At 43.8% G+C, this 14788-nt stretch overlaps 1 protein-coding gene across 1 annotated transcript in view; it reads right to left on the reverse strand.

The window, feature by feature from the left end:
- Positions 1–14424, reverse strand: part of LOC147701415 (myeloperoxidase-like) — a 333004-nt gene extending 318580 nt beyond the window's left edge. Inside the window, exon 1 of the mRNA XM_086930102.1 lies at positions 14349–14424. The gene's annotated coding sequence lies outside the window, so the exon portion shown is untranslated. The remainder of the gene's footprint in view (positions 1–14348) is intronic.
- Between the last annotated feature and the right edge of the window lie 364 nt (positions 14425–14788).

Genomic DNA, 14788 nt, shown 5'->3' on the forward strand with positions numbered 1-14788 from the left:
GTACAATAATGGCCGCAATTTCGCGGAGCCATGTACATAGTGCGTTTGCCTGCTCAGAGCATTTCAAGAGACCTATTCAGACACACAGAGATGGCCTTTCTAGTCCCGTGCTTCCCTGTTATTGCTGGGATGGTCCCTACAAGTTCACACCCGAGGCACAGAGAAGTAAAGACACGTTGTTCAGTACCTGTGAAGATGTCCCAGAGGCACCACCTGCTTCTAATCGTCTCATTACCAGCATGCGAGACATTCCTTTTAAGCAATACACCCCGAGGGCGTCACTTCCCATAAGACGAATCAGGAAAGCCACAAATATGCAAGACATACATACCCTCATCCATGACAAAAAACATAAGTGGGCTGTGACAGAAATTGTGACAGCTGCTCGGAAATGTCTGATATTTCAAGTTTATTCAGTCACTGTGTTTTTTTTCTTGCGCTACACATTCCCATGGCCGTCGTCACCGGGGGTCACCGGGGGTGACTACAGGGACCAGGCCAACCTATATTTTTTTGTGACTCCAGTAAAAATGTTCAGCTTTGTGCTGTGACGCAGGCAGAATTCTTTATAATCAGTCCTGTTGGGGCATGTCATGTGTGGACCTAGGCTTGGGTGTGGAGGGGGTTGATAGAGCGACACGTTAGTCTGGAAATTGTAGGGGTGCATCATAATCATGGGTAGTTAGCACACGCATATTTAGAGGACCTTACTAATGTGTGATTATTAGAAATGTCGTGATTAATCAATATAGGTTAGAAGGCTTAGGAGTATTCATACTATTTGCAGACTAATGTAGTGTTTAACCAAGAATAGGCCTTAAGTAATGCAATTCATAACGCTTCACGTTTGAAATAGTGCATTAGGATTAAACGTGCCCCATGTTAAAAGTTGCACGAGTAGGTTTGCGTATTCATGAAAAGAATGCAATGCTTTTGAATGACTTTGAATTTAATGCTAACGATGTGGTGTTAGAAATTAATATAAATGTTTAAAGGCCTGGTAATATGAAAACGCCTGTAGAGGTGATTTCTTAGTTTGACTATTTACTGTAGGCCTGAAATGTATTTTCCTTGGGAAGGCTCCTTTTCTCAGTTAAGTTTGAATTGTAGGTTTGTGTGCATGCAAGGTTGCTTTCTCACAGGCTTTCTGTTGCAGGTGCAAGGACACATGCCTCGTTAAGAAGAATAACTCTTTGTTTTAGGAGTTAGGATAGTAGAGTTGAGAATCATGGGAGTGAGAAGAATGTGGAATGATACATTTGGCGGAGAAGGATGCCTGGGACCATAGGACACACCGACAGATTGTGGATGAAGTTGAAGTTTCGTTGGAAAAACCCAGGAGAGAGGACCTGCCTGAAGGGGTGTGTTTAGGGCGTGTTTACTGTTTTGGGGATTTTGTTTTAGGGACAGTACCCCGAGGGTGGATTGCAGTCTTAGAGTAGCCTTTGAACAGATGGGATGTAAGAACGAGCATCTTAGAACGATCTCTGTAGCTTAGGCTACTTACCCATGGAAGTGAGTGTACTTCTTAGGAAGTCTTCACTGCTGACAACTTTTTCCCTCTTGCCTGGGTAGGAATGCTAAGTGGGATGTCACCTTAGAGTTAGTATATGGACCGACTAACATTTCTTTCCTTTCTGGGTAAATGCAGTCAAAGCTTCAAGCAGGGACTGTTATGATTTGCCTGATGCTTTTGGATCTTACGCTAATCTTCATATTGAGTTGTCTGAGACTCTTGCGTAGAATTATGTTTGTATTAGTGCCCGTTTACTTTCGTAACCTCTTGCTGAGGTGTTTGTATGTTCAGTTATTTCTGGCTTTGTAATACATATTTAAACTTTACTCTGTAGTCAGGGGCCCTTTAAACTTGAATTGACTTGGTTTATGAAGTTATTATGGTCTTTGGCGTTCTCCCCTTTAAACTTCTTAGCAGACAAAGAAACAATTAATTTGACCAGGGATTCTAAAGACTGGTAAGAGAAAATCTGAGTTACAATCCACCCCTGTCAGTTGGTAGCCACAGAGGATGGTCTCTAGAGTAGGGGGAGACTGTCTTTAGGAAATCCGGAGTTCTAGATTAGGATAAGAATTCCTGAGCCCCATAGAATTCAGGTGATGATTGCCCAGCGGAGTGCCAGCGGAAGACGGCGTTTCATGGAAATCGACGGAGAGTGAGTATGAATAGGGTTATGTGTTGTTAGGTTGCGGTGTTATTGTTAGCATGTCTTGCGGAGTTGTAGTGACTGTTGTGTGATTGCGAGATCAGGCTGTGAGTGCGCGCAGCCCGGAAAAGTCTTACGCTCGACGAGTAGCTTAAGCGGTTGGGGTGTGGCAGACACCCATAGTAATTGTCGACCATTGTGAAGGGAGTCGTGAGGTACCATCGACTGCCTGGACCGAGATAGGGGGAGCGAATTTATGAGAGAGTGAGTAGTAACTGACACTGGTCATGGGTTGCTGTATGTGGAACATTGAGCGATTGTAACCTGTTGAGTTGATTGTACGGTTGTTTCATAGACAGACAATCGTCAGTTGAGGTAGACAATTACACGAGACTGTGGTCGTACAGTCAGAGAAGTAATTGCTTGGACGTACAAGTAGTTATTTCAGTGCAGGAATGGGACGTGTGAGTGGGTAAGAGACGAATTGTAAAGGAGGGGAATTGCTGCGAGTGGAGGAAAGTGACATCAGAAGGTGCCGCGCTGCGAAAGGACAGTTGATGTGAAGCCGCGCTGGTATTGGTGGATTGTCATCAGGAAGCAAAGAGCGATGCGAAAGTGTTTGTTTCATCATGAAATGTTTTAGATGGTTGCAAGATCTGTTTGGAAGAGAAAAGAAGGTGGCTACTCGTGGGGGAGAAGAGACTCCACCTAAGGACACACCAGCTCATTATATGGCTACCAATGTGGGTTTGCACACTATACCATGGCTTGAGAATTGGTGTAAAATGACATAAGGAAATGAGGAGTTGACCTTTCCCCGGTATGGAACTTTTAGATTGGAAGTGCTATATCAGTTGAAAACGATTATGGCTTCTTTGCGACCTCTACCTAAACCCACACAGTTTGAGGCATTGCATGACTGGATTAGGGCGGCACACAAAAGGAACAGAGACAGAAGACAGGAAAGAGTGAAAAGGTTGGTTAGGGCATTCCAAGGTGTGAGGTGGGATGCACTGGAGAAAAGATGGAGAGTACAGACGATTGAGGGGGATAAGTTGTACCCACTTTTAGTCAAGGAAGGGAATACCCAGAAGATAATAGAAGAGGAGGACGACAGTGATGCAGATGACAGTTTGGTAGAAAGGCTGCTGTCTGAGAGACTGCCTCCATACAACCCAGAGGGGGAAAGATCAGCCCCACCAAAGAAATCCAGAGAATCTCAGGCTCCACCGAGTGCGGTACTAGTGGGGAAGCTCTCGACAGGAGGAATGGGGATGCAGAATCCAGAAAGTGCAGACTCTCAGAGATTACCAGATGCTCTTACAGTGCCTGTTACCATTGGTCCCATAGTGTCAGTGTACGATCCAGAACAGGGGAGAAGTGGAGGTCTATCTTAGACAGGAACGGAAGGGAGATCTAATCTGGGAGGGAGTAATATGGTGAGTGGATTGATTCCCATGCCGAGACCCGTGGAATCGAGTACCCCATTGGCAGCTACGGCCGACTCGTCTAGGGGACCCATGGATCTGAGAGGGCTGAGACCCAAGTCCTTTGCTGAGTTAAGATCAGACTTAAGAGAATGGGATTCATCTGAAGGGAATCAGAGTGACAGGGCAAGGGAAGATTGGGACCATGGGAATGCAGGTAACAGGATGCCTTTTAGAGGTACCCCAGAAGTGAGTAGGTGTAGAGAGCAGGAAAGGGATTGTAGAGAGTTGAGTGGCACATCTAGTCAAAGTACCTTAAAAGCAGTGATAAAAACAAAGAAGTTAGATGTGATGCGGTTAAAATCAGAGGTGGATGAGATAGTTGAGGGAAATCTGCCTTTGGAGAGGGTGGAACTTTATGACCCAGATGAATTGCTGTTTGTGGCAAAGGATGTGACTCGAAAAGCATGGTTGGCACATGAGAAACTAACTGAATTGGCAAACAGATATGAGGTGGATCTGTCCAAAACGAAGATGTTACAGGGTAACCACAGGTTACAATATACAGACCAAGATTTGAACAAAAAGAGGGTCATTGGGCTTAAGACTCACATACGGGAATTGATTATAGGGATACAAGCATGGAATAGACTTGACAAGTGGGAGGAAAGATGGTCAAAGAAAAATAGCACCAAGAGGAGTGTGGCTGAGGTACCTCCTCCGGGATGGGAACCTCAGGAATAGGAAATTACCCTTTACGAGAGGTGTCTAGTGAGGTGTATGTACCTTGGAGTAGAGGTGATTTGACAGTATTCACAAATGACTTCCCTAAATTGAGGGAGAGCCCAGTTGAATGGTACAAGGAGGTTGAGCAGTTTTTCAAGATTTCGAAAGTGCTGTGGATTGACCTGAGTACATTGTTTGACATTGTGGTTCCAAGTGATCTGTGGGCAGCTTGTAAAGTTACGATTGAGTGGCCTACTTCAGAACCGGACAGGGATGCTGTCACGAATGGTCCTTCACCGATTGTGATGAAAAAGTATGAGCAAGCGATTACATGGCTGAAATCCAATGTGTCTCCACAGGATATTGACTGGGTGAAGATAGAGCGGACTGTTCAGGAGCCAAAGAAGACAGTGCATGAATATTATGAAAGGCTTTTGAGAGTCTTTAAGCAATATAGTGGGTTGAATACGATGAAACCCCAGGACATGGGACAGTTTGTTTCTAAGTTTGTCTTAGGGCTGAAACCTGAGATTTTTCCCATGATCCAACAGCATTTGATTTGTTTGCAGAACAAACCGATAGATGAGATACTACGATATGCTAGGTATTGTAGTGATGAGGTGGATTCGAAACATAGGAAACTTAAGGACAAACTGATGCTAGTTCAGATGCAAGCAGCAGACAAAGGAGCTCAGGCACAGTCAGCTGGGGGAAGGCTAGGAAGGAAACACAATGGCCAAAATAAAGGGAAAGGAAATGCAGAGGATCCAATGGTAAAGGTAGGCTTGGCAACGCTGAAAAAGACCACCGCTTGTCACCTTTGTCACCAGATTGGACATTGGAGACGCAAGTGTCACTTGAACCCAATGAATCAGCTACAGCAGGAAGGAGAAGTAGTACATGTGCCTGAAGTGACAACCACTGCGATATAGCTGAGATCGATGAAAAGGGGGGCGCTACCTCCCCAGGTACAGGTTCCCCAGCCTCCGAGGATCTCGCAATGGACTCAGATGTATCAACAAATGCCTCTTTTTGAAGGTCGAGATGAATGTTACCTGGACTTGTTGGCATGACGGTGCCTGAGAGGGGAGGACGACTGCACTCTTGGGGCAGTCTTGGAGGTAGACCAGAGGCGACCTTTTGTAGAAGCTGACGTTGATAGTCACCCTACCACCTTTTTGGTTGACACTGGTGCTACCCGCTCTACTGTGAGATTTGCAGTAGTTCCCAACCTACCTCTCTCAGGACAATCAATCCAAGTTGTAGGTGTTGCAAATAGGAAGATGACAAATTTGTTGACTGAATCGATTCCTGTAAAAATAGGGACCTTCCAGGATCGACATCAATTTGTAGTGTGTGATTCAAGTCCTGTCTGCTTGTTAGGAAGAGATCTTTTGTGCAAGCTCAATTGTACAATCTATTGCACCCCTCTGGGAGTGGAGATGCAAACCAATGAAGACGATGATACCTTTAAAGTTGCAAATCAGCATTTGTGCATAGAATTGTATCCTGCGGTGACAGTGGAAGAGCGTCCACTTGATTTGAGAGATTTAGTCTCACAGACGGCGTGGGACTTTTAAGGGGAAGACATAGGCTTCATCAAGGGAGTAGAGCCAGTCAATATTCAGGTCAAGCAAAATGTTGAGTTCCCCAGAACACCCCAGTATAACTTGACGCCAGAAACGATTGCAGGGATAAAAGCTGTAATTTATTCTATGATTAAGCAGGGTATCCTGAAGGAGATAATGGGCAGTTCATGCAACTCGCCTATTATGGGATTGCAGAAACCGAGTGGGAAATTTAGGATCGTCCAAGACCTTCGTAAAATCAACAATATAGTTGTTCCATGTTGTCCAGTGGTACCGGATCCATCAGTGATATTGTTTCAAATCCCATGTGAAGCAGAGTGGTTCACTGTGATTGATCTTTGCCAAGCATTCTTTTCGATACCTTTACATGAAGAGAGCCAATTTCTTTTTGCGTTCAAACTGGAAAACCGTGTGTCAACATGTTGCTTTATTCCTCAGGGGTACACCGAGAGTCCACAGATCTTGAAAAAGAACTTTGAGAGTCTAGTAATGCCAGAGAACTCTGTTCTGGTGCAGGACGATCTCCTTGCCACGTCAAGAACTGAAGATGTGTGCAGGGTTGACACCATTGCTTGTTGAATCATTTGGCAGAGAATGGTCACAAGGTGTCCCCAAATAAATTGCAATTTTGCCTGAGTGAGGTTCCTGTATTTATTTCATCGGATAGAAAAAGGCAAGCGGAAGGTGTCACCTGATAAGATTGAGGCAATCATGAATATGATCGTGCCCTACACTCAGAGGGGAGTCAGGATGTTCCTAGGGATGGTTGGTTGCTGCCGCCGGTGGATTCCCAACTTCTTGTTGAAGGCAAAGCCTTTCCAGAGACTGACGCGCAAGGATGTGAGTGATCAGGTACCGTGGGACAATGACTGTATGAAGGCGTTCTTGGAGTTGCAAGAGGACCTTTGTCGTGCTTCGGCACTGGGGATGCCTGACTACAATAAGCCTCTTTCATTATTCTGTTGTGAACAATAAGGTTGTGCATTATCAGTCTTAACTCAAGATCATGGAGGTGTCCATAGACCAGTTGCCTATTTCTCAGCTACTTTAGATCCATTAGCTTCTGCGTTGCCTGGATGTCTCAAATCCGTTGCTGCAACAGGTGTCAGCATCGAAAGATGTGAAAGTATTGTCATAGGTCATTCTCTGTTTGTATACGTACCGCATTCTGTTGAGTTGTTGATGACTAGGACAAAGACACAGCACCTGACCAACAGTAGGCTCACACGCTACAAGCAAGTATTCTTGCTGCGGAGAATGTGACCCTTAGAAGGTGTTCTGTTTTGAATCCTGCTACTTTGATGCTGTTACCAAACACTCTTGATGAAGATTGTGCGGATCATGAGTGTCTTGATGTGACTGAACTTTGCACCAAGCCGAGACCTGACATTGTTGACGAACCATTGTCTGATCCTGATGAGATTTTCTTTGTTGATGGTTCATGCATAAGAGACAGTGTTGGTCAATTGAGAGCAGCATTTCCTGTATGTACCATCACTGGGGTGATTGAAGCTGCTTGCCTGGAAGGAGTATACTCAGGTAGCTGAAATCATTGCTTTGACCTGTGCCTGTTTGGCAGCTGACCAAATTTGAATTACCATTTATACTGACAGCCAGTACGGTTTTTGTGTGGTTCATGACTTTGGACAGTTATGGTCACAGAGAGATTACATGACATTCTCAGGATCACCCCTTAGAAATGGGGAGTTCATGAGGCTGCTTTTAGAAGCCTTGCAGTGCCTTATGGAGATTGCTGTTGTCAAGTGTACAGCTCATGGGAAGGGAACGGATTTTGTCTCACTTGGAAACAGATACGCCGATGAAGTTGCGCGTTTCTGTGCCAAGCAAGGTTGCAATTTTACTGAGAGACACGTAGAAGGGAGCCAAGAAAGAACCGAGTTCAACATGATGTTGGCCATGGCAGATACTTGGGATGAACTAAAGTGACTGCAGGTACAGGTTTCAGAACAGGAGAAAAGAGTGTGGATCAAGTCAGGATGTGTGAAAGGAGATGTCGACATTTGGGTTTCAAGTGATGGGAGAGCAGTCTTACCAGATGAGTTGTTGAACTCAATGGCAAGACAGATTCATGGTGCGGTGCATCTGGGAAGAGATGCGATGATGCGAGTGTTCAGACAATTGTGGTACAATCCGAGATTTTGTGCAGTGGCTGAGGCTGTGTGTCGGAGGTGTGTTACCTGTCAACAAATGAATGTGGGGAAAAGGGCTGTGGTTACGATGGGTCATATTGGAAGGTGAGGAGGACCTTTCAACAGGATGCAGTTGGACTTCATTGAGATGCCTATGTGTAATAGGCTCAGGTACATTTTGGTTGTGGTGTGTGTGTTCTCAAGGTGGGTGGAGGCTTACCCAACACGAAGGTGTGACACACTCACTGTAGCTAAGTTACTGTTGAGGGAACTAATACTTAGATTTGGAATTCCGACCTCTTTGGAAAAAGATAGAGGAACGCACTTCTACAGTGAAATCATGAAGATGATTTGCACAGCACTGGATGTTGACCAGAGACTCCATTAGAGTTACCATCCAGAGGCTTCTGGGATAGTGGAGCAAGTAAATGGGACTTTGAAAGCTCAAATGGCAAAGGTGTGTTCGTCTACGTCTCTGAAATGGACTGACGCCCTGCCCTTGGTGTTGATGAGTATCCGTAGTACTCCAGATTGGAGAACAGGTCTTTCACCTCATGAAGTATTGATGGGGAGGGCTATGAGACTACCAGCAGTGCCATCCATAGCCTTAATAAATATCACAGATGATCTGTTCCTTGATTATTGCAAGGAACTTGATGACGTAGTCCATTCTGTGTCTCAGCAGGTTCAGGCTGCTGCGGTTCCAGCTTCAAGTGTCACTACTTGAGTCCTGGAGATTGGGTGCTGGTTCGGCAACCTCATTGCAAAGTCGCCATAGAACCACATTTCCCCTGTGGCAGTGTGGTCTCGTGGCTGAGCCCAGCCACTATAAGTAGAAAGAAAGAGTTGCTCCGCATAAGACCGCACACATGGTAAGTTGACCACTTTATTGAGGACTTGGCAGGTTACATAGGCTCACAGCTCGAATCCTCTCTGGGGAGCCGCCTGATTCGTTTTGAATATTCTTATTCTTAATCATAGGCACATCACAAATGGAGCAGCCACAGCGTTGCAGAGCAGTTATTCAAGTTCACCAACATCCCGCCCCCATGGGCGTTTACCAAAGAGCCTTATGGGAATTGAAGTTCTGCAACAAAAAATTTAAACCCCAGTGGGTGTTGCTGTCTTCCAAGAATTTCAACACAATCCCCAGTAGTGAGTAAATTCTTAACTGCAAGTCCCGAAAACACTGCCCATGAAATCCAACAATCTGGGAACCTCACCTCTCCATCGGCAACCTCATTACAAAGTCGCCATAGATCCACATTTCTCTCGTGGCAGTGCGGTCTTGCGGCTGAGCCCAGCCGCTATAAGTAGAAAGAAAGAGTTGCTCTTCATGAGAACGCACACACAGTGAATTGACCACATTATTGAGGACTTGGCTGGTTAAACAGGCTTACAGCTCGAATCCTCTCTGGGGAGCCACCTGACGTGTTTCGAACATCCTTGTTCCTAATCATAGGCACATCACAAATTGAGCAGCCACAGCGTTGCAGAGCAGTTATTCAAGTTCACCAACATCCTGCCCCCATGGGCGTTTACCAAAGAGCCTTATGGGAATTGAAGTTCTGCAACAAAAAATTAAAACCCCAGGGGGTGTTGCTGTCTTCCAAGAATTTCAACACAATCCCCAGTAGTGAGTAAATTCTTAACTGCAAGTCCCGGAAACACTACCCATGTAATTCAACAAACAGGGGACCTCACCGCTTCATCTGCAACCTCATTACAAAGTCGCCATAGATCCACATTTCCCTCGTGGCAGTGAGGTCTCGCGGCTGAGCCCAGCCGCTATAAGTAGAAAGAAAGAGCTGCTCTACTTGATACCGCACACGCGGTAAGATGACCACTTTATTGAGGACTTGGCAGGTTACACAGGCTCACAGCTCAAATCCTATCTGGGGAGCCGCCTGACAATTTTTGAACATCCTTCTTCTTAATCACAGGCACATCACAAATGGAGCAGCCACAGGGTTGCAGAGCAGGTATTCAGTTCACCAACATCCCGTCCCCATGGGGATTTACCAAAGAGCCTTATGGGAAATGAAGTTCTGCAATGAGAAATTAAAACCCCAGTAGGTGTTGCTGTCTTCCAAGAATTTCAACACAATCCCCAGTAGTAAGTAAATTCTTAACTGCTAGTCCCAGAAACACTGCCTATGTAGACCAACAAGCAGGGGACCTCACCGCTCTATCGGCAACCTCATTACAAAGTCGCATAGAACCACATTTCCCCCGTGGCAGTGCGGTCTCCGCTATATGTAGAAAAAAAGAGTTGCCCTGCATGAGACCGCACACACGGTAAGTTGACCACTTTATTGAGGACTTGGCAGGTTACATAGGATCACAGCTCAAATCCTCTCTGGGAAGCTGCCTGATGTGTTTCGAACATCCTTGTTCTTATTCATAGGCAGATCACAAATGGAGCAGCCACAGCTTTGCAGAGCAGTTATTCAAGTTCACCAACATCCCGCCCCCATGGGCATTTACCAAAGAGCCTTATGGGAATTGAAGTTCTGCAACAAAAAATTAAAACCCCAGTGGGTGCTGCTGTCTTCCAAAAATTTCAACACAATCCCCAGTAGTGAGTAAATTCTTAACTGCAAGTCCCGAAAACACTGCCCATGAAATCCAACAAACAGGGGACCTCACCGCTCCATCGGCAACCTCATTACAAAGTCGCCATAGATCCACATTTCTCTCGTGGCAGTGCGGTCTTGCGGCTGAGCCCAGCCGCTATAAGTAGAAAGAAAGAGTTGCTCTTCATGAGACCGCACACACAGTGAATTGACCACATTATTGAGGACTTGGCTGGTTAAACAGGCTTACAGCTCGAATCCTCTCTGGGGAGCCACCTGACGTGTTTCGAACATCCTTGTTCCTAATCATAGGCACATCACAAATTGAGCAGCAACAGCGTTGCAGAGCAGTTATTCAAGTTCACCAACATCCTGCCCCCATGGGCGTTTACCAAAGAGCCTTATGGGAATTGAAGTTCTGCAACAAAAAAATTAAAACCCCAGGGGGTGTTGCTGTCTTCCATGAAATTTCAACACAATCTCCAGTAGTGAGTAAATTCTTAACTGCAAGTCCCAGAAACACTACCCATGTAATTCAACAAACAGGGGACCTCACCGCTTCATCTGCAACCTCATTACAAAGTCACCATAGAACCACATTTTCCCCGTGGCAGTGCGGTCTCGTGGCTGAGCCCAGCCACTATAAGTAGAAAAAAAGAGTTGCCCTGCATGAGACCGCACACGCGGTAAGTTGACCACTTTATTGAGGACTTGGCAGGTTACATAGGCTCACAGCTCAAATCCTCTCTGGGAAGCTATCTGATGCGTTTCGAACATCCTTGTTCTTAATCATAGGCAGATCACAAATGGAGCAGCCACAGCTTTGCAGAGCAGTTATTCAAGTTCACCAACATCCCGCCCCCGCCCCGATGGGCGTTTACCAAAGAGTCTTATGGAAATTGAAGTTCTGCAACAAAAAATTAAAACCCCAGTGGGTGTTGCTGCCGTCCAAGAACTTCAACACAATCCCCAGTAGTGAGTACATTCTTAACTGCAACTCCCGAAAACACTGCATATGTAATCCAACAAACAGGGGACCTCACCGCTCCATCGGCAACCTCAATACAAAGTCACCATAGATCCACATTTCCCTCGTGGCAGTGCGTATATAGTAATATCTGTAGGCTGATGTTCAGAATGGATTATTTAGATATTATTTTTGGATGTGTTGGTGGGTATTAAAACTCTGCTTTTGTTTCCATTTTTTCTACCTGTCCGCGGGGATTGCAACATCATCGATTAGATTGTCAAAAACTAAAGAAAAAACCCTTTAGAAAAAAACTTCAAATATTTCGGGCACTAGCGTGGTTCTGATGAGAGCAGTTGCGTTGGTTGTGTGTATATGTCTGTGACACATAAGACCAGATGCAGAGTTTCAGGTTAGTTAGAAACACCCTAGTGCCTTCATCTGTAAAGTGCACTCCATCATTTCTATAAATTCCATGCATGTCAAAACGCAGATTGTTGTTATAAATAAAGCCCATGTGATGGTCTCTGAGGATTGTAGAAGCGGTTTTATTAAAAATATTTCTGGCTTTGGCAATCTGTGGACAGAATTGATTTAAACACTTATATGTTCAATAAGGTTGATGAAAATGTATGTTATATTGAGGCTAGTGTTTTAATTTAAACATGTTTTTTTTTTTAAATTGAGGAGGATTAATAATGCAGAATGCCTCAAGAGTTCTTGTGCTAGCTTCATTTCGAGTGTAAGTTTTTTGGGAGATATGCTGAATATATGTTTTAGAAGCAGAGGTATTTGAGAAAAGATGTAGGTATGCTAATTGCAAAAGGTTTTGTGCTTTGAAAGAATTCAAAATGTTGTTTTCCATTTTAGAAACTTACTGAGGCATGTGCTCGCTCAGTAACAAAGCAATGTATGTTTTTAGAGAGCCATGTATGCAATTATATACAAGTGTGATACCAATATTTCACTCACACAACTAACAAAAAAACACATATACAGTAAAACAGGTAGTTTGATACTGATGGAAGGAGATAACAAATGAGTCAGAGATATAGAGACAACTGTTATGTATATAACAGCAATGAAGGTACTTTTACAGTCAGTCAGACAGTATCCAGACACTCTTGCTATCACCCATCCACTACTCAGGCAGTCATCAAGTCAGGGATTTACTATCCATGAAGTTATTCAATTTCTCAGATACTAACCATGCATTCAATCAGGCAGGCAGAAATTATATAGTCATTGAACTATGCAGGCACTACTAATAGATTAATCTAATCACCTAGGTACTATCTATTTGCTTATGCAATTAATAAGGCTGTAGCTATGTAATCATTATAACATTTGTGCAGAACCTATGCAGCCATCTAAACACCCACTTACAACCCATGCAGTCATATGAAATACTGAGGCACATGTGTGCACTCATGAAACACTCAGGCACTATTCATGCACTCTTCTAATTATGTAGAGAGTACCATAGCAGTAAACCTATCATACATCCAGTACCGATGCAGTTATTTAATACTGGCACAATAGTCCTGCACTAGTACAATCACCGCAGCAGAAGACTGAATTTCATCTAATTTACCAAGCTTTAATAATGGAATCATGCAGTTGAGAATGGATTTTTGTACATGCTATTTTTAGTAGTGTTGGTGGTCATTGAATGTCTGCCTTTATTTCCATTTCCGCGATGTGTCCGCAGGGATCACAATGTCATTGTGAAGATTATCAAAAACTAACAAAAAAAACCCTTTAGAAAAAAACATAAAATATTTTGGGTGCTAGGATGGCTCCAATAAGAGCTGTTGCATTTGTTGCGTATATATGGCTGTGACACATAAAACCGAAGGCAGAGTTTTAGGTAAGTTAGAAACACCATGTTGCCTTCATCTGTAAAGTGCACTCCCTCATTTCTATACATTCTATGCATGTCAAAACGCAGATTGTTGTTTCAGATACAGCCCATGGGATGGTCTCTAAGGAATACAGAAACAGTTTTACTAACATGTTTCCTCGCTTTGTCAATCTGTGGATAGAATGGATTTGACCACTTCCATTTCTGATTTTGGCATCTATTCCATTACACCAAGACAGTGTGAGGGAAAAGTGACATCAGTTGTGCAAAGGTTTCTTTCATTAGGATATTTTTATCATTTGTAGTTTCTGTATTGGTCTGACAACATCTGTAACAATTCACTTTTTGCTGGAAGATTTAATGTAATGTCTTTTGCTTTTGTTTTCTTACCTCAATAAAAATGATTTGAAATAAATAAAAAAAAAAAAAAGGATTCCAGCCCTACCCCAGTCAATGTGCCTAGGCCATTTCCATCACAGCGCACAATCATGAGGAGAGGAGCTTGAGAATCCACAATGGTTTCAACCAAAGCCAGCAACTGATGGAACTTTACCCCTCTCTGACCAAACCAAGTCATCTGAACATTTGGCAAACCCAATCCCTTTCAATACCTCTCTTTTTTTGCAACATCTTAACCCAACTAGCTGTGGCCCACAATCCATGCTCTAAGCATTTTGAAGTGAAGGAACATTAGTTGTCAGGAGAAAGCTGGAGCTCAATGAGATAATTTTTGAAAGGAAAAACAGTTAAACTTGAGTTTTAAAAAAAAGATATATTTCATTCAATGCTGTCAGCATAAAAATGAATAAAATTAGGTAGTGTGTTGTAAGCATTAGCAAGAAGTCTTATTATTGGCTGTTGTTTAGCAAAAGTAATGAAATACAGACCTGGATATGCTTTTGAATCTCTGGAGTAAGGGACACCTGATGTATGTCAGAACTGGTAAAATTCCATTGGGTTCCTCAGTAGCAGTACATTCAAGAATCCCACATTCTAGCAGACTTGACTCAAGCGTATCTGCATTGAGTATCAAAGTGGCTAGACGGGGGGAAGGGAATTAGGGAGGGTACTGCGAGGAGGGAGACCTGAAACGAGAAGTTGTCATTGATTAGCTTTCCTTTTGTGCTTAGTAAATTCTCTGACTATATTTAACATGGGTTAAACAATGACAATATACCTGTAAAAGAAAAGAAGGTTATGCATAGAACAGTTGTTGTGTACGTCTTCTCAAGCTTCACTGGCAATTTCTGTTCCTGTAATTCTCAAGGTTACAATGCTGTGGCTAAACAACCATGTTTCAAAACGAAGCACACATTCATAGAGAGAG

Source organism: Lissotriton vulgaris, chromosome 7 (assembly GCF_964263255.1).
Source record: "Lissotriton vulgaris chromosome 7, aLisVul1.2, whole genome shotgun sequence".
In the NCBI taxonomy this organism is placed as follows: Eukaryota; Metazoa; Chordata; class Amphibia; order Caudata; family Salamandridae; genus Lissotriton; species Lissotriton vulgaris.